Here is a 25,112-nt window from a genome sequence, read left to right as displayed (position 1 = left end):
CTCGTATATGAGGAAAGGATAACAAATACACACAGTAAAGTGCAATTTCCCTTAAGAGCACACAGAGATCACAGTCTGGGGTTGGTCGCTTCCTTGTTCTCCAGGTCCCCAATAAGACTCCCCACTGGCACAGCTATAGGGTCCAGATCTCAGCCTAGTTGAAAGCTAAAACCTCTAGCACCCTCTCTGTCCAACCAGTGCTTCATGTCCCTGCCCAAGTAGCTGATACACATACACTTTGAGAAGAGTTTATACAACCACACAGACACTCCTGGGAAAGGCTAGCACAGGTTTTCCAGCTGTGCCCCTTTTCCCCAGACTATTTGGTAGTACCAGATGCCACTACCCACTAATAATTATCAGCTACTGAAAGACCATTAAAAGGGTGCCCAATTATTACTGTGAAATATTATTATCCAGTTGATAAAATAACCCACGGCTAAAGCTATTAGAGTGGCTTTGTATATTTTTACCAAAGGCATGCAAGTACTCATAAGAGCTTAAATTATCTCTACACAAACCAGCCACAGTTAAAAGGTTTTAAAATATTTAATAATAAATAATTAAAACCAAAAGACAATACTTTCTACTACACAGAGCTAATCAAGAGTTCAGGGATCACACGGAAATACTTAAAATAAATCAGTAGTACAGTTCTGACATCACAGAAAAACACTTAGTCTAATCTTTCTAGTTTCTAGCTATTTCTAAAAGAAAACACAAGTCTAAGACAACTTACATATGTGCAAGACAGTGCTGTGAGTTGGATGATCAAGACAAAAATGTGTAATGCCTTCTGATTCTCTCTGTTTAAATTGCTATTTTCGGTCCTGATTCCCATTACATCATTTTTACACTTTCCTGAGGTTACCAGGCTGACATATACTACATTATTTTATTATCATGCAGCTGCAGGAAACTACAGCCATAAAAGACACTACACATGTAAACTCTAGTAATTATTCCTTAAGTTAAAACAATAGGCAGGATGCCTTCATCTAGCCCGGCTGGAGCCAAATCGTAAACATCAAAGACAGTCATGAAATAATTTGAACTTCAAAGGACAAACAAGAAATGCTTGTCTTAGCTTTCATTACAGCAGAAGGCAATGTTGTCACATTGTTTTAAGTTCACATTTTGCAGCTTATGCTTTCATTTAAAAAAACAAGTCTGTAGTTCAACATTCATATTTACAAATTATAGAATTATGTTTAAATCCTATCTGGCTAGGCTGGCAGCCTTCACATCCCCCCCTCCCCTGGAGAACTCAAGCTAGTTTTTCAAGTGACCTTTGAGAAATGCCACTCGAAAGGGTTGGGGCTGTCAGTGTGTACCTCACCCCATTCCCTGTCTTGAGAACCCATCTGCACTGGCATTGCTATTCCCACTATGGTGCTGCACTGACATATCATTTGCTTGCAACTTCAGGCTCCGTCTTAGCAACATGGCATTTTGCTGGCTGGCTCTGTTTAACCATGTTAGGGGGTTGGGATCTGTCAAAAGAGTGAATTTCCTTCCATACAGATAAGGCTGAAGTTTCTGCAATGCCCACACTATGACTAGACATTCATTTTCTACAGCTGCATAGCATTCCTCCCTGGGTTGGAGCCTATGACTGAGATAAACCACTGGGTGCCCTTCCCTTCTGAAGAAATCTGGCTAACTACAGCCCCCATCCCATGGTTTGAAGCATCAACGTGCACAACAAATTATTTGCTGTAATCTGGACTGGCTAACACAGGGGGTCCTCCCAAAGCTTCTTTAAGCTTCTGGAATTCCTTCTCACATGCTGGGGTCCACACTACCTTATTTGGCCTGTTCTTCCTTGTCAGGTCTGTGAGGGGAGCAGCTATGGTACTATAACTGGGGACGAACTTTCTGTAGTACCCTGCTGTCCCTAAAAATGCCCTCAGCTGCTTTTTAGTAACTGGTGCAGGCCATGCCTGAATGCCTTCCACTTTGGCAGGTTCTGGACCTATCTTACCACTCCCCAATCTATGTCCTAGGTATGAGACCTCAGCCATACCCACCTGACATTTGCTTGGCTTAATGGTCAACCCTGCCCTCTGTAGTCTTCCCAGCACCTCCCTAACATGCTGAAGGTGCTCTGGCCAGGAATGGCTGTAGATGGCAATATCATCCAGATAGGCAAGGGCAAACCCTCCTGCTCCTGCTAGGATAAAATCTGCCAGCCTCTGGAAAGTTGCTGGGGCATTCTTCATCCCAAAGGGCATCTTTGAGAACTCATTCAAACCAAAAGGAGTCACAAAGGCTGAATTCTCTCTAGCACTGGGAGTCAAGGGCACCTGCTATTAACCCTTGGTAAGATCAATGGTAGTAAGATACTTAGCCCCAACCAGCTGCTCTAGGGCCTCATCTGTCCTAGGCATGGGGTAAGCATCTGACTCTGTGTGACGATTTAATTTCCTGTGGTCCACACAGAACCTGGTGCTGCCATCCTTCCTTGGCACCAGCATCAGTGGGGAGCCCCAGGGACTGTTGGATTCTTGAATCATGGCTAGTTCCAACATCTCCTGTACCTTGTCCCTCAGAGTCTGTTTGACTCTCTCAGACACTCTATAAGGGGGCTGTCTAATAGGCCTTTGGGGTCTTGTATCCACCTGGTGCTGGACAAGGTGGGTGCAACCTGGTTTCCCAGTGAACATGTCCCCAAATTCTTGCAATACTGCTCGGATTTCTCAAACCTGAGTAGGAGATAGCTGCTGGGACATTGCTACCCCTTCCACTGAGGTGACAGCCTGAGCCTCACTGAGGAGATCAGTCCACAGATCTCCCTCAGACTCCTCCTGCAATCCACTGCAAATGCTCAGCACAAGGGCCTCCCTATCATGGTAAGGTTTCATCATGTTAACATGGTACAATTTGTGCCCCTGCCGTCTGCCTAGCCGTTCCACCATGTAGTTAACATCACTTACCTTTCTTATCACCTTGTAGGGACCCTCCCAAGTTGCTTGCAGCTTGTTGTGTCTGACAGGAATGAGAACCATTACCTGCTGCTCCACAGCATACTCTTTAGCTCAAATATTCCTGTCATACCACACCTTTTTCTGTTGTTGGGCTTCTGACAGGTTCTCCTGGGACAGGCCCATGAGTTCCCTGAGCTTTGTCCTGAAGTTTAGGATGTATGCCACAACAGACTCCTTGTGAGACTTGCACTCACTTTCCCACTCATCTTGGATTAAATATAGAGGTCCTCTCACCTTACGCCCATACAGCAACTCAAAGGGTGAAAAACCTGTGGATTCCTGGGGAATGGCTCTGTAAGCAAACAACAGATGGGGCAAATATTTGTCCCACTCCCTCTTACACTGATCTACACATGCCTGTAGCATGGACTTGATTGTAGAGTTTAATTTCTCAACAAGACCATTATTCTGGAGATAGTAGGGAGTGGTCTTCATGTGCTTCACCCCACTGGACTTCCACAGGCAAGCCTGCAGGTCTGACATGAAATTGGCACCTCTGTCAGTCAGTATTTCTTTTGGGAAACCTACCCTGCTGAAAATCTCTAACAAAGCATTTGCCACCTTCTCTGCCTCAATGGAGGACAAAGCCACTGCCTCAGGGTATTGTGTAGCATAATCCACTACTACTAGGATATACTTTTTCCCTGTGGAACTTGGGATACTCAGAGGACTCACAATATCCATAGCTACCCCCTGAAATGGCTCCTCAAACACAGGCAAAGACATCAAATTATTTTGTTATCTTGCAGCTGCAGGAAACTACAGCCATAAAAGACAATCCACATATAAACTGTAGTAATTATTCCTTAAGTTAAAACAATAGGCAGGATGCCTTCATCTAGCCTGGCCGGAGCCGGATTGTAATCATCAAATAAAGTCATGAAATCATTTGAACTTCAAAGGACAAACAGGAAATTCTTGTCTTAGCTTTCTTTACAGCAGAGGGCAATGTTGTTACATTGTTTTAAGTTCACATTTCACAGCATATTCTTTCATTTAAGAAAACAAGTCTGTAATTCAGCATTCATATTTACAAATGATAGAATTATGTATAAAATCCTATGTGGCTAGGCTGACAGCCTTCACAACTTGCTTAAACTCTAATTTACATAAATGCACATTTATTGTACAGTTCTTCTCTAGATAGTCGACTTGAGCACATACCACTCAACTGCACAGATTTTTGCAGAATGTCCAGATTTTTTCCTCGTATTTTTGGTCCATTTTTCATAAAACTGTGGTTTTCTAGCACATTAGTGGCAAATCATTAGAAAACTGAAGTTAGAAAATAATGACAGACATTTGCGTTTCAGACTTCATACCCTTCAGAAAATGTATGCTAATGCAAAACCTGTTATTCTATCAACTTCCTAAGTTTGTAAGAGCAATATTTAAAATTTGTCCCTATGTTTGGGCCATTGTCCCTCTTTTATTTATAGCTTTGTCCAGATTTCTTGCTCTAAGAGGTTGAGAGCTATGCTTGAGCACCACAGCTCTTGCCAAGTTTAGGCCTTACTGTGCATTGTCTCAGTCACTGCTGAGATATTGGAGGCTGTTTTCAAGTGTCCTTTTCTCTGCCTCTTTTTTGCTTAGGCCTTTTAAACCTCCCCTTTTACACCTCTTGTTTAAGGCTGGAAGACTAATGTTTTTGATTGTATTTAAAATTAAACTGGACAATTAATCTGGAAATTATTTAGCAAATCTGCAAAGCAAAAACAGTATCAGGTCCATAAAAATAACATTTATATCTTTAAAAATTATAAACTACTAGCATAGCTTGTTGTCCTGACCTTATTTACATTTTTTCTTCATAAAATAAACATTTGCTGCTAAAAATATTGTTTAAGTCTGTAAGCAAACTGATAACGTAGTGCAATGAATTAAACCAATGTTACTAATAAATACATTGCTTGTTGCCCTGACTTTATTTACATTTTTTCTGCATGAAATAAGCATAAACTCTTGTAAGTTTGTAAGCAAACTGATAATGTACTGTAGTGAACTAAAGTAATGTTACTAATTAATACATTCTTGATAGTCTGTTACTGAACTGATAATGTACTACAGTGAATTGGAAATGCTGTAAATGTATTAGTAAATGAAATGGAAACCCCAGTGCCATTGTTTTTCCTTTAATGACCTCAAATTAAACTAAAGTATAATATAACACCGTATTAATATTTCAACAGTTTTTGCATTTCTGCTCTTCAATAAAATCAGTCTTAACTGTTCAACTTTCTACCTTTACTCTGTGTCCCTCAGGTCCTAACATATTGTTCTAGGTGTGATTATCCAACCACTGTCTTAACTTAGCTGTTCCTTTAGCTGATATCATTAAATGTTTCATTACTACTAAATGCTGTAAGAATTTATCATTACTGTGTAAATAGCAAGAACTGTAACTGCATAGTGTTACTAAGAATATTAAACTGATCTTTACCATACTGTTTTATGGCATGCAGTACTCTCTTTAATTTTGATCACTGGCTGGCACCTAACCTGATAACCCAGTTATGTGTGCTTGGTAAACTGCAATATCTGCATGAATTATATACAATTTTGAACCATTTACATATACATAACAGTTAATAGTGTTGAACTGATCTGGTTCTAGAAATTTACTTGTCTTTTATACAAGTATGTGAAGTTTTTTTTTTTCATACAGCATATACATTTATTACTAGAGATGAACTGGTTTAATTCTGGAACTTTACTCATCTTTATCTGACATTTATAAAAGTATCCAAAGGCAGCAGCAAGCAGATAACTCAAAAACAGAATAAAAAAACAAAATGCTGTGTCAGCAAGAAGAATTTCAAGTTCAAATTTAACCCAAGCCAGTAATACAATCCAAGCCAGTAGTAAGTGCTTTTGTCTCTTGTGCTAGAGACTTCTTCAGACTAATGGCTTTACCATAAAAAACACAGACTTTAAATTCTTCATTAATCATCACTTTAAAACATCAATTAGCATTTAAAAACACAGACATAAAATATAAAACTATGCTTATAAAAACTTTTCTAGTGTTTCAACCCCTTCCTTTTCAAATACATTTTAAATTATTCCCTATTATTTAATCCTGGAGGGAAACAGACATTTAATCTGACCTGCCAACAATATTCAACCAACCTAATTCTTCTTCAACCTTTGCTATCTTAACATTAGGGTGCACTGTGTCCAGAACTATACATTTGAAATTGATTTTACATTTCTTATCAGCATAATGTTTGCTCATAGTATTTTTTGTGTCTCCATTACTAATAGCATAATTATGCTCATAAATAATTTTGTATAGCTCTCTTTTTGTTCTCCCCACATAGAATGATCTGCATTCTAAACACATTAATAAATAAATGACATTTCCCAAAAATGTCATTTATTTATTAATGTGTTTAGAATGCAGATCATTCTATGTGGGGAGAACAAAAATAGAACTATACAAAATAATTTATGAGCATAATTATGCTATTAGTAATGGAGACACAAAAAAACTCTCATATGCTGAAAGGAAAGCTTTAAAAGAGTTACAACATAATAATTTTATTGTGATTCGTCCAGCAGATAAAGATGGCCTTATTGTTGTGATGGATAGGTCCCATTATTGTCAATCTATGATCTCCATGTTAGGTGACTGTAGCTTTTACGATAAGATAACTATTGAGGATGTACACAGGGTTATTTAATCTGTAAGTAATTGTATATCTGATGTTTTTTCTGCCCATCTTATTACTGAAGAAGTATTTTCTTTTCTAAAGGTAGTCAACCCTTTGATTCCACTTATACAAGGTCTGCCTAAGATACATAAACATCAGACTGACCCACCCATGAGACCTATTGTGGCAGGTGGAGGGTGGGTCACAGAGCCACTTTCACTTTATGTTGAGAAGTTTTTGAGACCAGTCATTAATTTGAATCAGGTGGTTTTAAGGGACTCAAAACAATTTTTGTTAGACCTCTATGAATGTACTAGAGGTATTATTGATGTTGAAGATGTTATTTTTGTAACCTTTGATGTACAGTCCCTGTTCACCATGATTCCTAATGAGTTAGGGATCCAGTGTATATACATGAATATATTCTGCTTCATGGTGATTATACTTCAGCACAGGTCGATCTTATTTACCATTTTTTAGAGATTGTCCTTGAAAATAATGTCTTCACTTTTGATGGTGAAATGTATTTACAGAAGCATGGCGTAGCTATGGGTACTTCATGTGCCAACAGCTACACCAATATGTTTCTTGTGCTTTTGGAGAATACCATCTTGTTTGCTACTGAAACTTTAAGGAGCATGTCCTATTCTATCTGCGTTTCGTCGATTTTTTGTTTTTGTTATGGAGACGCTCGTTAGATGATTTAGTGGATTTTCATGAGACCATAAATGGCCTGACCAGCTGTTTGAAGTTTACATTTAACTGGTCATTTACTCGTATTGAGTTTTTAGATCTCTATATTGAGAAATTACATGATCATACTATTAATACTGGTGTCCATCGTAAGACCTGCCATAGGAATGCCTTTTTGTTTAGGTCTAGTATGCACCCCGGTTATATTTTTTGGAACCTGATTAAAGGACAAAGAATGAGGGCCTCCAGATTAAATCCCACTATGGATGGTTTTGTGGAAGAGTTGGGCAATTTAGAGAAGAAGTTATTAGCCAGGGGGTATAGCCTTGGCGAGATTAATAGACACTGGTCTAATATAGATCAGTTAAAGTTTACCACAGCATGTCCATATTTTGGACCAGTATGTTAGGCAAGTGCAATTAGTGGTAATGAACTCAGTGTGGGTTTAGGTGAAATTAGGATCCCCGTTTTTATACTAGCGATCATAGAGATATCACTAGTTTATTTGCACTGCACTGGCCTATCTTGATATAGGTAAGATCGTAGGTGATAAACCTAGGTTTCGATTTAAGAACAGGAAAAATTTGAAGAGGCTACTTTGACATAGCAGTGGTTCAAGTACCACGGCTTTTACTCCTGGTTTTACCACGCCATGTGGTGACTGTAATTTTTGTTTCATTATTAACATCTCTAACACTTTTCATCACCCAGATCTCTGTAGAGAATACACTTTTCATGCTCATGCCAATTGCATGACTCCCCATGTGGTTTATTTAGCAGAGTGCCTTGCTTGCAGCTCCTTCTATGTTGGTAAGATGAACAGGGTGCTGCGTGATAGGATGAGGGAGCACATTTACCACATTAGAAGGGGTTCTATACACAACACACTCTCTAAACATGTCTTGGGTCTGGGAGAATCTTATACATTTAACTTCAGGGTCATTGAGACCATTTCTCCCAGTGTTAAGGAAGGTGACATTATTACACACAAAGAACATAGGGAGACTTATTGGATTATCACCCTTTGTGCAGATAGAGGGAGAGGTCTGAATGAGAGGCCTTCTATTAAGCTCTTATTAAAGAAAAGAAGACTCCAGAAGTAAATAGGAAATAGTAGTGGTTACTTACTTATTTATTTGTTTTTTTATTTGTTTGTTACTGTTGCTCATGAGAACATTAACAGTGCAGTGTATATTTTTATATACATGTATATATATATATATATATATATATATATATATATATATATATGTGTCCTTACATATGTATATATTTATATTTATTATACATATATATTATTTTATGTTTTTATTTCTATTTATATTTTTTGCATTCTTTGCTTGTGCAGTATTTGCAGGAAATGTGGTCTTTCAGCTTTAACAGTTTCACTTTAATTGATGTACTTTTACGATTGGGTGGTGCTTTATTACTATGTGTTTAAATGGAGTGCATTTTAGCTTTTTGTATTTGGTCTGATGAAGCTTAACTGCAAAAGCGCTTACTTTTTGTTACAATAAATATCCTGGATTGTTTTTTACTACTGGAGGACTTTGTGACTGTGTTTTTCCCTCCTTGATGCCTGCATTTTCCTTTTGGAGTATTTTGTTTACTGGAAGAATTGGTGATTGTGCCTCATTGCTATAGCAGCTGCATTTCTCTGCTTGGCTTCTGCCTGGTTCATCCATTGCCTACCTGTTACGTAATTTCAATTATTTATATATTTTTAGCAATGAAGTATTTATCCCTTGGTCTGCACTTTTTTTGTTTTGTTTTTATTATTGCAAATGTTTGCTTTATGCTTGGTCAGGAAATCTGCAAGTTATATATATTGACTGTGCTTTTGTCTATATTTACAATACTGCTGTTTATCTCTGTACTTTGAATTACATGTAAACTAGAATTTATCACATTCTGAGCATTTGAATTTGAAAATGTATGATTACTTAACTCTGTAACTTGAATTTCATGTGCTGTAGCATTTACACTGATGTCTGAAGAATGTAAACAAGAATTACTGACAGAAATTGATTCATTCTGTGAATGATAAGATGATCTGTCTGTTGCCATGTGCTTCTGTGATTTATCCCCTTTGTGTCTGGAAAGATGTAACATTCCTGAACGAATTAACTTTAAATTTAAATTTAAATTTCTGGAACACTGTCTTTAGACTGCTTTACCCAGCTTTTAAGTTTAAACAAAACATTTTCTGGTGTTTTTACTGTAGAAGTATTGGTTGACATATTTATAAAATGTACCATAACTGATTTATTGAAACTTTTTTGATATTTACTGTCTGACTTAGATAAAAACTGCATACTCTCTTTCATCACTTTATGATTAATGTTTTCTGTCTGCAGCTTTTTAAACATTTTCTTGCTTCTTGGCTATGTGGCATCACATTGCAGACTTGAAAGTTTGTGGAGATACAAAAAGTTCATTGATGTTAACTGGATAATGTCTTTTATGTTCTGCTGAGTTTGTATATACTCTGAAGTACTGCTGGTCTGTTGATGTTCCCTTAGACTTTTCCTGAACTAGTGTTTTCAATAAACAATGTTGATCTGCAGTCTGTCTATCAGCTGCAATTACTTTATGTAGAGGTATTTCATCTGCTCTGGCTGTTTTCTGTATGACGTTTACATCTGAAATATTAGTGGTATCTTACCAAAAGGTCTTCTCTGTAAGGAGTAACTGTAGTTTTGCTGGTTGTGGCCTTATTCTGTATGGAGTTCACAGTCTCCCATCTGGAAAAAAAACTGGTGTACTGCTGAAAAATCTGTTATAAAACACTTCTACTGTAGTTACTGATAGGAAAAAAGTGTCAGATAGTGCTTTTACTTTGCCTTGAAGTCTGTTCTGTAGAATGCACATAGTCTGACTACTGATAAGGTTGGTATGGCATTTGTAGACTTATTTTAACTGCTGTCTTCCCATTGATGGTAGGCTGGCCATTGAAAAAAAATGATAAGACTATAGTATACTGGAATTAACTGGAAACAACTAAACTGAGATTGGTCAATGAATGTCTTTATTTGTCAGTTAACCAAAGCTGTACTGAACAGGTGCCAGTCTTTTCTTTATGGGCCAAGTCTTTTTGTACTTTTCAGAATGAATTCTGCACATGCTGTAGTTTGGTTAAGAATGCTTTATTAGATGTTAACAATATCCAAATATTGTCTCCAATAACAGTGCTGATAAACAATAGCAGTCTGTAGAAATTCTGGAATGCTGGATAACATTAACAGTACTGCTAAATATATTCAAACTTTCTGTACATATATTCTGATTCTCCTGAATAATATCAACTGAAACAGTCTTTTCTCCCTGAATAGTATGGATATTTGACCTGACTTCTGTATTAAGGCTCAGTTGTCTGTACTGCAAAAACTTTTTGCATATCAGTCCAAAAGCTGACTTATCTGATTCAACTGAATTGGTCTGAAGTGTTTTCTAATAATACAAAAATCCTGTAGTGTTGTACATGCCTCTTTAGCCTTGGTTTTCAAGCCTTGTCTTGCATGTGCATCACAGTACCTAACTGGCTATTCTTTATCTACAATTTCATTGCAAGTACATATATCTTTCCCTTAAGAAAGGAAATTTCTGCAGCTTTCCCTTGAAAACTGTTATTTCTGCACACCTCATGCTTAGCCAACAAGATTATCTTTTCCTTTCTACTGAACTGTCTTTCCCTGAAACTTGAATGCATATATGAAAAACATGCTTGACTCTATATTTTCAGGCCTATTATTCTACCTTAATGTACGATTGTGAAATTACTCAGTCTAACAGATGCTTTGTGTGTTTTCTTTACAACCTAGTTTGTAAGCAAGATTTTTGTCTCCAAGGAAGTTGTGTATTTACATCTCACATATAGTTTATTTACAAATTAACTTGTTGTCTGAGAACATTAGGCAATTGTTACAGAGTCTCAGGATGCCCATATCTACCAGTCTGGCTATAGGGATATTTGGAAATTGCATATCCACATTGCCTGGCCCAGTATTAGGGTTGGCTATTATGATTTAAAGATTGGGTTTAAACAGAGGTCTCTGAAAGTAGCAGATGGGAAAAGTATATAAATAATTTACACAACAGATACAAGCAATGAAAAAGGAAAGAGAGGGACTTTCGAAGTCAGATTACCATAAGCGAAGGAAGTGTGAGATAGTCTCGAGCTGGAAAAAGCAATAATTTTCTGTTATGGAGATGATCAGAAGCTAGACTTCTTTATTCAGTGTTTAGAAAAAAATCCTCCACACAAATCAATAATTAAAACAGCTACACTAAATTCCAGGGACGGTGATATATATCTTTAATGCACCAAAAATAATCCAATCAGTAAGTAGATAAAAAAACTCCCTAGTGTTTATAAGAAGTGGTCCACACAAATAAAGCCTTAAAATGGCCACACTAAATTCCAAGGTCAGTGATATGTAATGTTAAGTCACCAACAATAATTGACTCAGTAAGCAGATCAGCAAAAAAAGTTCTGAAGAGGAGTATAGGTGAAAGCTTTAAATACGAAAACAGTTACTCAGGTCCTTTCACTAATTAGATCTAATTCCTAATGAAATCAGTGAATGCAAAAGTAATGTTTTCCAACTGACCTCAGCCAACAACTTTTAAGACTAACAAAAAAAAAAACTTTGCAGGAAAACAAAGTTTAAAATTTAACAAACTCTAACAGAATAGTACCAACATGAAAAACTAACAGAACCATCCAAACCATAGATGAAGAAAATCCAAAAACCAAGAGAGTCAAACAGCAGCTGATTAGGAATAGGAATATGGGTTAATAGCTTAAACAGGAAAACAGCTGCTCCCACTAAATATCTAGATCTTATTACGGAAAATTAATGGAAAAGGAATGTTTTATAACTGACCCTAGCCACAAAATTTAAGTCTTTCAGGGATAAAACTTTGCAGCAAAATAAAGTTTAAAATACAATAAACCAAAGTATAATAATACCAAAATTGATAGGTAATAGAAATATCCAAAATTTAAATGTAGACAATCCAAAAATCAATGCAAACAATCTGCAGTTTTAAACTCAGACCTCTTGTGTATGAAAAGCAATGTAGGTGAATACTTTAAAAAAGAAAATTGTTTCTCAGCTTCACCCACTAATTTGATAGATCTAATTCCTATTCAGTCAATGAATGCAAAGTTAAAGTTTCCTAACTGACCCTAGCTAATGACTTTTAAGACTTCAATGGAAAAAAATTATAGTAAAACAGAGTTTAAAAAACACAAACATACCCAACAACTTTTAATTCATTAACACCTATGTGATGTGGAATGTCATACTTCTAGCAGTCTATACACAGTTTGCATTATCGAGCATTTTCTTTAAAATAAACTTAAAATGCATAAAATAGATAAATGTAAATATTTTATAACAGTAAAAGATATTAAAACTGCACAAATAGCAATATTATCAGTAAGAAATATTATTTATAGTGACTAGAGAGAGTGCATTCACATTTTCCACAAATACTATAATATATTATAATGCACACACATCCAAAATTATATTTTGATAAACTTTTACAAACAAATTTTCATATTTTGGAAACTGTACAACCTACCAGAACATTTTTTAACTGGACTTAAGCTTCATGTGACTGCAAGAAATTCCTCTATGAGCTCATGTCAATTGAGATATTTACAGAAATATGAAAACATATTCTTAATTGTATAATTAGTAATATAAATAACACTGACTATTTCTCAAGATGTGTAACTTACAGTGCAAATATTAAAGATAGTTTTATTCAACAATACCTAAGGTTTCACCTGATGTCATGAAACAGTATGTAAGTCACTTGTTTTTTGAAGTAAGTACTGACAAACAGCTAGCAATATCTCAGGTATGGTGTGATATAATGGTCATTGACAATTAATTTTCTTCTCTCTCACCATGGCATATTACACCATACCCCTCGATAATATGTAGGGCTGTCAGTTATGAAAATATGAATATACAATGGATACAAAAAGTTTACACACCCTTGTTAAAATGCCAGGTTTTTGTGATATAAAAAATGAGACCACAATAAATAATTTCAAAACTTTTCCCTACCTTTAATGTAACTTTTACCCTGTACAATTCAAGTGAAAAACAAACAAATCTGTCAAGGGGAAAAAATATAAAAAATAAAAAACATACAATAAACTGGTTGCATAAGTGTGCATACCCTTAAACTAATACTTTGTTGAAGCACCTTTTGATTTAATTAGAGCATTCAGTCTTCTGACCTGTTTTCATCTTGTCTTTTCATCAATTTTGGAGGAATGTCCAGTTTTTTGCAGCGTCACTGTTATGCTATATTTTCTCCACTTTTTGATGACTGTCTTCACTGTGTTCCATGGTATATCCATTGCTGTGGACATTTTTTTGTACCCTTCTCCTGACATACCTTTCACCAGTGAGATCCCTTTGGTGCTTTGTAAGCTCTCTGCAAACCATGGCTTTTGCTGTAGCAGGCAACTGAGTAAATGTCAGGAAAATTCTATTAGGACTGAACATTATTTGGGGTTAATCAGAGTCTCTTTAATTGATGATAGGTGTGTACCCAAAAAGACTGAATGCTGTAATTAAATCAAAAGGTGCTTCAACTAAGTATTAGTTTAAGGGTGTGCACACTCATGCAACCAGCTTAGTGTACGTTTTTTTATTTTTTATATTTTCCCCTAACAGATTTGCTTGTTTTTCAATTGAATTGTACAGGTTATAGGTTCATAGGTTCATAGGTAGGTATTAGGCTATTGGCCCTAGGGCCTATATAAGCCTAGCCAAAGGTACCCTGGCTTTCTCCACCCAAGAAAATTATTTTCCTGTGCCACTGCCGAGCAGAGCCACAGAAGTGATCCCCGGGGTGAATTTCCTATCTCCCATCCAATCATCAAGATTTTTCTTGAACAGTGCTAATGAGGAGCTTTGTTTGATATAGATAGGTAGTTTGTTCCAGAGTATGGGAAGTCTCTGGGACAGGAATCTATCCCTCCAGCATGTTCGGTTTATTGTGGTGACGAGGTTTAGGTCACTAGAGCGTGTAGCTCGTAGGGATTGGGATTTCTTTAAGTGGAGCATATCTAAAAGCTCTGGGTTTGACATAGCTTTGTGTGTTAGGCAGAGATCGCCTCTGAGTCACATTAAAGGTGGGAAAAGTTTTTAAATGATTTATTGTGGTCTCATTTTTTTATATCACAAAAAACTGGCATTTTAACAGGGGTATGCAAACTTTTTATAGCCACTATAAATATGAATAATAAGTGACGGTTATTAATTTCTTGAGTGCAGCATATCCTCCATTAACAATATTTGTGTCATTTTATAAATAACTCCTTGCACTTTCTGCTGCTGCCTATTATTAGCTGATAAGTTGCTTAGTTAAAGAAGCCAGACCCAAAAATGTCTGGACTCCATAAGAAGCTATGGGTGTGAACTGGAAATGTACAAAAGTGGTGTTTTAGGCTTGAATGACTTAAGATGTCAAGACAAAACGCTTTGCAGTAAAATAAAACAAACTGTAATATAATAACACCCAAATCAAAAAGTCATGGCAATATACAAAACTTAAATATAAATATAGTCGAACAGCAGTTGCAAACTCAGAACTCTTGTATCTGAAGGAATGTATGTATATACCTTAAATAAGAAAACTATTTCTCATCTCCTTTCACTGATTACCTAGATTGAATTACTAATCAATAAATGAATTCAAAAGGAATATTTTCTTCCTGACCTTAGCATCTTCAAGTCTTTAAGACTTCAAGAAAAAAAATTACAGTAAAACATAGAGCTGGATTCTGTAAAGCTCGCTGAAGTCATCTGCAGACAGCACAGCACACTGAAGGAAAACTTCAGTGCACCTGCTGCAGATACAATTTCAGAAGACATGCTGAAGGCACATGGATTACTAAACTATTCAGCTTAGGATAATTATGGAATCCATGCATGCCCCTCTGATTCCAAGAAACTTCGTTCTCAACCAGTGTGACATAAATGCAACAAACTGTGATGCCAACTCAGTTTCTGAAATCCTCAGTGTATGATTTATGGACCTCAAGGAACAAAAGCTACAATTATGGATTTTGCCAAACTCCATAGCAATACCAACAAACACAAAACAAAAATAAATATGCAACCTGCAGTTAATGAACTGCTACAGGCTGCTGTGGTAAACCCCATAGATGAGACTGTGGCTGTATATCTGAGAAGGCAGCCAACTTGTGTCAGAGCAAAGTTACAACCTAACCAGTTGTCAGACCAGCAAAAAATTGAAAAATTGACAGCTATTGTCTAGACAGCCAACTTGTGCAGGCTGTCTGCAACATGTTTGGACCACACATCTGTGCATACCTTGTGAGGAAACCCCACCCCCTTTGAAACCAATGTGTGCCTCAGCTTGTGTGTACTTGAATCTGGGACATTCTAGAAACAAATGGGGGATGCTCTGGGAGTGTCACAAACAGTTGCCAGCTGGATAGTGACAAAATTCCTGACAGCAATGTATAGCAATGTGGATGACTACATACACTTTCCATCCACCCCATGGAGTGGAGAAATGTAATGGACCAGTTTTACAGCATCACAAACTTCCCACATGTACTCGGTGCAGTAGATTACACAAACATACCTATCAAAATACCATTACATCCAGAAGCAGACCAATACATAAACAGAAAGGGATGGCCATCCCTGAACTGCCAAGTGGTGTATGCAGCAGATGGCAGCATAACAAACATAATGCCAATGCGGCATGGAAGCAACCTAATTTGCACCCCATCTTTAAGTAGCATTTGCACCATACATAATCATTGAGGTTCATTAAAATTCTAGGTTTTGGAATCCCATTTGCACACCTCCACTTTAATTTGGCTAAATGTGGCTTAACACCCAGGTGTACTGTGCAAATACCTAATAGGTATTGATAAATGGTACCATATGTGGCACATGTCAGTTACGTTCCAATGATCTGATTACATGACATCAGTGCCACTTTCAAATATTGCTTTTGATACATTTACTGACCAGACCATTGGTATCTGTAGACTGAGTAGGACATCAATGAGCATTTTTCTTTTTTTGCATTTCAATTACATTTTCCATTGGAGGCTTGACATGACTACTTCGAGGAGGCTAAAACATGCCTATGCATCAAACCGAATGAGGAGGAGCCCACTCAAATGTTGACTGTCCATACTGGAGAGCAGCATCAGATGAGAGCCATGCCAAGGAACGTTTTGATGATGGAAATTTGGAAATGGATTGCAAGGTAGCATGGAACATGTACAGGGAGCTACCACAGTGGAGTGCAGGTTCTGCACCACTATGATGACCTCCATCAGAGTGGCATGGGGGAGCTTTGTTGGAGGTGACCGAGGTGCAGAAACAGCCTGGGGTCCCTACAGTAAGTGTAACTATCCTACGTATACCTGAACATTCTTACAAAATTTAGAGATATATCTCTGTCTCATATGTGTATAGAATCGAGACGCTCTCCTCCAAAAAAAGGAAGCCAATCTGGTGGTCCCCTGCCATAAACAAACTCTACAACAGAAGGAGGAAACTGATGAGAAATAAGGTGAAGTTCCAAGACTGGAAAAACTCCCTTATCAGCTTCAACAAAAAGTTGAGATTCCTCATCAAATCCTCTAAAGCTAGCTATGAAAACAGAATTGCAGCAGATAGTGAAGACAACCAGAAGGCCTTCTGTAGTTATGTAAAGAATTTCCATGGCAATACCCAGATTTGCTCGGAGCTGTTGCACAATGGCACCTACTATACCGAGCCAACAGATATTGCCAATATACTGGCTGACAGATTCAGTGCCAACTTTACCCCTCTCTCCCCCACCAAAGGACCAATCACAATATCAGTAGATTACCAGGCACCCAGTATTACTGCTGCACAGGTTAAAACTGCACTGTCCAAGGCCAAGAATACAGCTTCTATGGGACCTAACAATATCCCTGGCTGTGTTCTACATGAACTACAGTGTGAACTGGCACCTCACGTGTGTGACCTGTTCAATCAAAGCCTCACCTCAGGCTTTGTCCCTACCAAATGGCATATTGCTACAGTCATCCCTCTCCACAAAGGAGGAGTGATTACAGAACCTGGGAATTATCGCCCCATTAACCTGACAAGTCAGATATGCAAAGCTATGGAACGCATCATCATGGACTTAATAAACAAAGATATAGGGAACCTCCAAACTCTGGATCCCACATAGTTTGGTTTTGTGAAGGGTAGATCATGCCTGCTGAACCTGGTCGACTTCTTTGAGTCAGTCACCAGAACTGTGAATGAAGGCAAGGTGGCTCATACAGCCTACCTTGATCTGACCAAGGCCTTTGATACCATTCCCTACTCAGGAATCATAGCAAACTCACTAAGCTAGGCATCAACCCCTATATCACTAGGTGAGTTGCAAACTGGCTCACAGATAGAACCCACAGTGTGAAAGTAGCTGACTCCAAGTCAGACTGTCAACCAGTCACGAGTGGAGTCCCACAGAGGTCAGTCCTGGGTCCTCTCCTGTTTGGTATCTACTTCTCTAAAGTCTAGGCCAACATGAAGGGACTCTGGCTGACAACGTTTACAGATGATTGCAAGTTGGGAGCCATAATTAACTCCCCAAATGATGCTGACATCCTACAGAAAGGCCTCACTAAGACCAATGACTGGTGTCAGAACCATGACCTTAAGCTCGATGCCAAAAAAATGGGTCATCATTCCCTTTGGGAAAACCCAGTTCCCATGAATTACCACATCAATGATAGTCCACTGAACACAGAAAGTGTCATAAGAGATCTTGGAACACAGGTTGACAGCAACCTCTCGTTTGATCATCACATTGCCACTGTGGTCAGAAAGTCCTTCTATGTGGCACATCTCATTACTAAAGGTTTTGCATCCAGGAAGAAAGAGGTTATTGTCTCCCTCTAATCTTCCCTCATTAGGCCAATCATCGAGTACAATGCCCCATTTGGCATGTACCTCATTAGACACCTACAACAACTGGAGAGGCTGCAAAAATACCTCACAAAGAGGATCTTAGGCCTTAAACACTTGTCTTATATGGACAGACTCAAAAAACTCCAACTATTCTCTGTCTCATATCGCCTACTTAGAGGCGATCTCTGCTTGACTTACAAAGCCACGTCTGACCAAGCTCTGTTAGAAATTCTATATCTAAAGAAATCCCAATCCCTCCGCACTACACACTCCAGAGACCTTAACCTCATTATCATAATCAACATAACAAGCTGGAGGGACAGGTTCATAACCCAGAGACTGCCCATGTTATGGAATAGACTTCCCATACATGTCAAGAGGAGCACCTCACTGGCCCTCTTCAAGAAGAATCTTGATGAGTGGATGGGAAATAGAAAATTCACCCCGGGGATCACTCCAGTGGATCTACTTGACAGAGACACTTGGAATTAAGGTCAGGTGGCATGATGCCAGGGTAATCCTATGGGGTAGGCTTGTAAAGGCTCCAGGGCAATTAGTCTACTACACACCTATGAACCTATATCAGATAGATGCTTTTTATAACCAATAAGTGGCTGTTGTGACAATTAGCTCAACAGGATAATTAAGTAGACATGATAACTGCTACTCATATAAGAATAGGTTTAAATTCTATGTTGTATATTTAATAGTGGTTATAATATACACTATTATAAACTTTGTAGATGCACATCTGTTTTCTAGCATATAAAAACATAATTTCATACATCCACTGTCCTCATGTATCACTGATGCCTACAGTGCCTATGCCACTGATGACTGTGCATTCTGCAGTTGTCTGTTATAGGACCACAGTCGCACATATTGTAGCGACATATGTCGGAATAAAAAAAATCATATATAATTTCTTTAATTCATTACTCTTAATAAAGTAAGCATTCTTAATATAGTCTCATTTATAAATAAAGTAAACATTCTTAATACAGTCCCATTTATTTAAGCCAAAAGGAATGCCTGTTCGACTGCTTACAAATGTTTTCAGTTATATGTTTATAGCTGTTATTTCTTTACAATGATACGTCCAGTAACTGTTGGAAGTTTCCATATTCATCTGTTCTCTGCAGGAATTCAAATAAACACCAGCAGTACCTGATTGCTAAAAAGAAACACCTGCTGCCTGTTTGCTTGGCCTGTAAGGAAACTGGACAACATACATTTTGGTGTTCTGGGAGTTCCATTTCACATAAGGGAAACATATCTTAAATTGTTATCTTGGTTTACTTCACACATGTCAGTTATGGCTCGTTGGTCTAGGGGTATGATTCTTGCTTTGGGTGCGAGAGGTCCCGGGTTCAAATCCCGGACAAGCCCTCTTTGAGGGCAAGGTAGTCCACACAGCTTACCTGGACCTTGCAAAAGCCTTCGACACAATATCCCACTCAGGCATCATAAATAAGCTTACCAGCTTAAATATCAACCCCTATATCACAAGATGGGTTGCAAACTGGCTCAGAGATAGAACCCACATGGTCAGAATTGCAGGTGCCATGTCTGAATCCAAACCAGTTACAAGTGGCGTCCCACAGGGCTCAGTTCTGGGACCTCTCTTGTTCGGTATATACTTCTGTGAGGTTCAGGCTAACACGGGGGGATTATGGCTGACAAAGTTTGCAGATGACTGCAAACTGGGGCCCATAATCGAATCTCCAGCTGACACAAGCATCCTCCAAAAGGGTCTCACAAAGACGGATGCTTGGTGCCAGAGCCACGGCCTCAAGCTAAATGCTAGAAAGTGCATAGTCATCCCCTTTGGGAAAAACAAGGTGCCCACAAATTACCACATAGGTGGTAATCCATTAAGTACGGAAGAAATAATTAGAGATTTGGGGACCAACGTAGATAGTAATCTCTCCTTTGATAATCACTTTGCCAAAGTGGTTAGAGAGACCTTCTATATAGCCCACCTTATCACGAAAGGGTTCGCATCTAGATCAAGGGAGGTCATTGTGCCCCTCTACTCATCACTCATCAGGCCCATAATTGAATACAATGCCCCTTTTGGGATGTACCTTACCCGACACCTGCAGCAACTGGAGAGACCCCAAAAGTACCTCACCAAGAGGATCATGGGCTACAAACAGATGTCCTATGCAGCTCGACTAAAGAAACTCCAGCTCTACTCAGTTGCTTACCGCTAACTCAGAGGCGATCTATGCCAGACGTACAAAGCCATGTCAAACCCAGAATTAATGGACATGCTCCACCTCAAAAAATCCAAGTCCCTTAGAGCTACATGCTCCAGGGACCTAAACCTCAGCACAAAAATAAATAGGACATGCTGGAAGGACAGATTCATTTCCCAGAAGCTCCCCTCACTCTGGAATAGAATCCAATTCATGTTAAACATAGCCCCTCGCTGACCCTCTTCAAGCGAAATTTGGACACGTGGATGGGAAATCGCAAATTCACCCCTGGGATCTCTCCTGTGTCCCTGCTAGACCGAGGCACAGTAAACTAATCTTAAAAGGGTACCGTCTGTGACCTACTTTACAGAGGCACAGTAGGCTAATTTAATAGGGAGGCGGAAGCCAAATACACTCTGGCTAGGCTTATAAATGCCCTAGGCCAGATAGCCTAGTATCTACCTATGAACCTATGAACCCATGTAGAGAGGAATATTACACTTTATGTGTGCATGGTTATGAATAACTTGGTTATTCATTGAATACCTGTAAATTTATTCATAATCCATAATGGTTGGTTAACAGCATTTCTTGGGTTAGTAAAGCTTGCTACAGACTGTTATATGTCTGAATATCATTTGTTTTTTGCAAAGTGCTGTCAACTTAAGTTTTATCATTAATTATTATAATAAATTCAAGAACATCATCTTCATCTCTTGAGGGAGTGAGATGAGCAGGCTTACAGTAGAAATTCAGAATAAGGAAAATTTTGGTTAGTTATGTGCACTTTGCCAAGAAATATCTTAGTCCTCACACATACCTTACTGTGTCCCTCATTTACAACAACTTGTATTGTTCTGTTAACAGAAGCTCTATGATGCATAACACTGTCCCACTGTCTGAGGAACGGTATGTTTTCCATTACTGTTAATGTTTCTGACCACACTGCTGACATGAATTAATTTTTGCTAAGTCTTTACCTATTTGCCTGTCACATGTTCATTCTTTAAAATCCTAAAACAGAATCCATAGTGGTAGACAATCCCATAGCCAGGTGATGCCATAACACCAAGTATTTCACTGCATTCAAACACCCAGTTTCAATCAAGATTAGCAAGGCAGGTAGCTGTCAAAGTTCAAGTTTTGATGTACATTGCAGTTACAGCTTTGAATCTTATGCCCTCCAATCAGTGTTCAAAGATGCAAAAGCGTGTAATACTCTTCAGAAGTAAATCAATAGGAACTAATCTGAGAAATGTATTTGACGAATACAGACTGACTGGGTGTCTGCTGTGTCAGTGTCTGAATTGTTTCCAGACTGTGTGGCATGCTCTTCAATTCAACATTGGTACTGCATATGCCTACAACACCCTGGATGCTTTTCTTACAGCACCCTTGTATCCTAAGTTTGCTGAAACTTGTGCAGATAGACATTTCTTTGCAACAGTTCATGATCAGCAAGCATCATCAGGGTGTTTGCAATCTTCAGGCCACTAATTGGTACTAATTATAGGTAGGTAATGCATAGAACTGTGCACATACAATACTGTTAGTACAACATATATTGGATTCTCATATGTCACAAGCTGTGGTGATTGAACATATAAAATATATGTTACTGTGTATTCATTGTACTAAAGTGTGTTCAGCCAATTGTCATGCCACCTGATTCAGATGTATGTTATATAGCTTGGCTAATTTCCACAATATTATCATCTCACCTTCTTCTCATTTTAGCAATGACACTTAGTAACTGTTCATATGAATCATTACATGCAGACACTACAATTTATAGATCTCTATGTTCATAGATTTTTACTATTTACCTGGGTGGGCCTTTCTATGCCTAGATAAGTTTTCAGAAAAGAATAATGATATCCTGCTGACAAATAGGACATTGAGGGGCAGGCATTTATAAGGTACCACTGTCCATAATGGACATGTGTGACAGTCCTGTTGTAAATTTACAAATCACTGTACATTGGTCTGGGTTGTGCTTAAATTATGTAATATACAAAATCAACTCTACATGGCTTTGAAGCCTGTTCATAGACGGTGCAGTCTGTAGGACACATATCTGTCTCTCCAGCATGTTTTGTTTAAGTCACAGTCAAAATTGTGGTTCTTAGACCTTATATTTCTGGTACTGTTTCAGTTATGAATATGCAGGAGATTCATAACTGTGGTGTTTGTGGATGTCTTGTAATCCAATCATAAGTTCATCCCTCAAAAATCTGTATCGGACTGAGTCAAGGGAAATGTATTTCGGACCCTCCGCATAAGACAGGTTTGTTATGCTTTATATGACTTGTTTATTTAAAATCTGAGGTAGTTGCAGTTTGTGCATATGCCTGATCAGGTGCATACTGAATGGAGCACTGTATTTTATGACTGTTGTGAGAAGGGCAAACTACAGTGTGATAATGACATCTTTGGGCCTAGCTGCCATGCTCTTACTTATAACTTGTGCAACACAAAAGGATTTCCTCATCTCTTTGGCCATGTGGTGGCCGAATGTAAGACTACTGTCTACATGCATACACAGATTCCTGACCACTGGGTTGACTGTTGGATTTGTATTATCAACATGTTACTTATCCATGATGGTTGGCTTTCCAAAGGGTACAGTTATGCAATTCTTACAACCGATTTTAAGAACATGGCTTTGCTATAATTTGTTAGTCATGGATAGGCCTTCTTGAAGAATGCCTGTGTCTGCATGAGAGTCAATGATAACCTCCAGTTTGCAAAGATCTGCAAAGTTAGTCAGCAACAGACCTTCACCATTTGCCTTCAATTCAGATAAGCAGATGCCAAAAAGGAGTGGCCTCAGTAGTGAGCCATGAAGGACTCTGTTAGTGACCGAGCTCTTGGTGGATGTGGCCTCATCTATTTTGATCTCCTGTGTTCTATCAGTGAGCCATTTGGCAATCCAGTGGAGGATCAAATGGTTTATACTTACCTTACTGAGCTTGTCTATAATGCTTGACTTGGGTATTGTATAAAAATGCTTATCCAGGTCAAGGTAAGCTGTGTGCACAGTCTTGGCCATGTACATTGCTTTATTGACATACTCAGTAATTTCCAACACATTTAATAGGCGTGACCTTTCTTTAACAAAGCCAAACTGTGATAGGGCCAGCATTTGCATGTTATCCATATCTTTATTTAACATGTCCATGATGAATCTTTACATTGGGTTACATATGAAATTGTTCAGAGTTCTGGGCCTATATTTTCCATAATCAGTGTTTTGAAATCCTTTGTGCAAGGGAAAGACTGTAGCCATCCCCCCATTATTTTGGCACAAAATCTGACTGTAGGCTACAGTGAAAAGTGATTCAAGTGGACCAGAGAGGTTATGTTTTATGCTATGTAGTAAGCATCACTGGATGTTATTGGAGTCCATCGATGCAGTGCATTTTGCCACGGAAAGTGGATTGCAGAGCTGTTCCCTAGTGATAGTTGCTCGGAATGTGGTATACGGTAGTCTCTTCGGACTATCAGGTGATAAGTTGGGGAGAAATTTCAGCTGAACATCACATTTACATTCACACATAGACATAACTGTTCAGAGAACAAATGCAAGAGAAAAAGAAAGAGAATGATGGCCTACTTCAGTAAACTCAGGTGAACAGTTTACGGAGGCAGACTGCATTAGTATTAAACAGTGCACTACATCATAATTTATGTTGACATTTACAAGCATTTTATGTTCAAAGTTCAGTTATATTAATGTGGCTTGAGACAGTGTCAGGCATGCTTCCATTCAAATTTCAGAATATATTACATGTGCTTGATTAGAATATGCATGCCATCTTCATGCTGGCCAGTATTCAAATGTTCATATGATGTCCTGATTGTCACTGGTAAGCTATGTTATGCATGCCATTGCATGGCCTTGGTTGTACTGCTCACATTGGTGATGGATACATTCTACCTGACATTCTGTTATTGATCATGTCCATAACTAAAGTGATATAGAGAATGTGTTATGTGCATTATAATCAATACAATTGCTGCTAGTGAATAACTCATAACTCTGCTACTTGCCAATATTTGCACCATTTAAAATTGAACTGTTTTTAAATAAGAAGGTTGATGTATGCTCCTACACCTTCAGTCTGGTATTTGTATTTGCGCAACTCACCAGTGGATTGTATGTTGATGAAGTATGTTATATTGCAGATAGGCATGTCAGTTTCATATTAAGGCCAGCTATGACCTTCATGGGAATGGTCTTCATGACAGACATTTGCTTTTCATTTCTGATGTGTTCTGCAATTCATCTTGATAGTGCATAGAATCCTTGGACATTTGCCTATCAAATGCTGGAGATGAGCACATGCCAGGCCACTGCCAGAGTCCACAGGTGACATCAGGGGTGATCATAATGAGGAAGAAGCTGGATCCATCCCTGCCTGAACCATCATGGCCTGCTGGACCCTGGAGAAGACAATGCCAGGACAATTTTTGGGAGGACATCTGGAAGGTTGTGACTGATGTGTTCCAAATCATATGAGGGACATGATGGGAACATTCTTTGAGGATATGGCAAGGGCTATGACTGACTCATTCAGGGAGATTGCCCATGAAGACATTCATGAG

General features: G+C 38.3%; 1 non-coding gene across 1 annotated transcript; it reads left to right on the top strand.

Annotated features, from left to right (window-relative positions):
- Nucleotides 1–19,620: 19,620 nt before the first annotated feature.
- On the top strand, nt 19,621–19,692 carry TRNAP-UGG. The gene has a single exon. It is a non-coding gene; the product is annotated as a tRNA-Pro (tRNA).
- Nucleotides 19,693–25,112: the final 5,420 nt, after the last annotated feature.

This window comes from Protopterus annectens, chromosome 3.part0 (genome assembly GCF_019279795.1).
Source record: "Protopterus annectens isolate FY-2018-M chromosome 3.part0, PAN1.0, whole genome shotgun sequence".
NCBI lineage: Eukaryota > Metazoa > Chordata > Ceratodontiformes > Protopteridae > Protopterus > Protopterus annectens.
The sequence above is the reverse complement of the archived record's forward strand: the minus strand, read 5'-3'. Positions and strand labels throughout refer to the sequence as shown.